This window comes from Thermobia domestica, chromosome 8 (assembly GCF_964235325.1).
Source record: "Thermobia domestica chromosome 8, izTheDome1.hap1.1, whole genome shotgun sequence".
Classification (NCBI taxonomy): Eukaryota; Metazoa; Arthropoda; class Insecta; order Zygentoma; family Lepismatidae; genus Thermobia; species Thermobia domestica.
The window spans coordinates 117,828,812-117,829,551 of record NC_137461.1 but is presented as its reverse complement, the minus strand read 5'-3'; positions in this window follow the sequence as shown (position 1 = coordinate 117,829,551).

Sequence of the window (740 nt, the reverse complement as noted above, 5' to 3'; positions counted from 1 at the left end):
AAGAGCACTTCTCGAAGAACTTTAGTCGTGTATCTGTGATAAATTTGCTGAGATACAATTTTAAATATTTTGCTTGTCATAGAGACTAAAGGTAGTTGGGCGAATTACAAATTGGAAAAATCATTAGGCAGCAGCTGTTTTTTGGACATCCTTCATCTTCTTCTTAGTTTAGAAAATGTTATTTCATTTTTAGTAATTTTCTCCTGATAAATTAATTTCAACGTTAAATATAATTGCTTTGTTTGGCTTGTGTTTCGTTTCCGGTCATGCTTCCTTAATTAAAATCGGCACTTTTAATTTTTCCACAATACAGCCAAGAAGACTGGATTTTATGTCAATGTTCGGTTGTAACAAAACCTTACCATGGTTCGCACAAACATAAAAAATATTCCTACAAACTTTCATAATCTAAGAAACTATATAAATGCTTTAATAGATCGGTTACCTTTGACAACAGTGTAAACAAAACGCTCCAAGTAATTATCATTAACACTCATTGGCTAATAACTAGCGTTATGACCTATTAGCTATACTTACTGATTGCAAATGTTTCTACAACTCATAGCTTCTGAATACACAATTTACGCACAAGAATTTTATCTTCTTTGTTGACAATCAATGTGAAAACGAAATGGCTACTAACCGTAATCGTTAGGATATCGTTAGTGTGGAAAAGTTTAGGTTAAAACTTCAGTTTTAAAGACAGTTCTTTTATGGCTAGTTCTTTTTCTCTGAAGAAC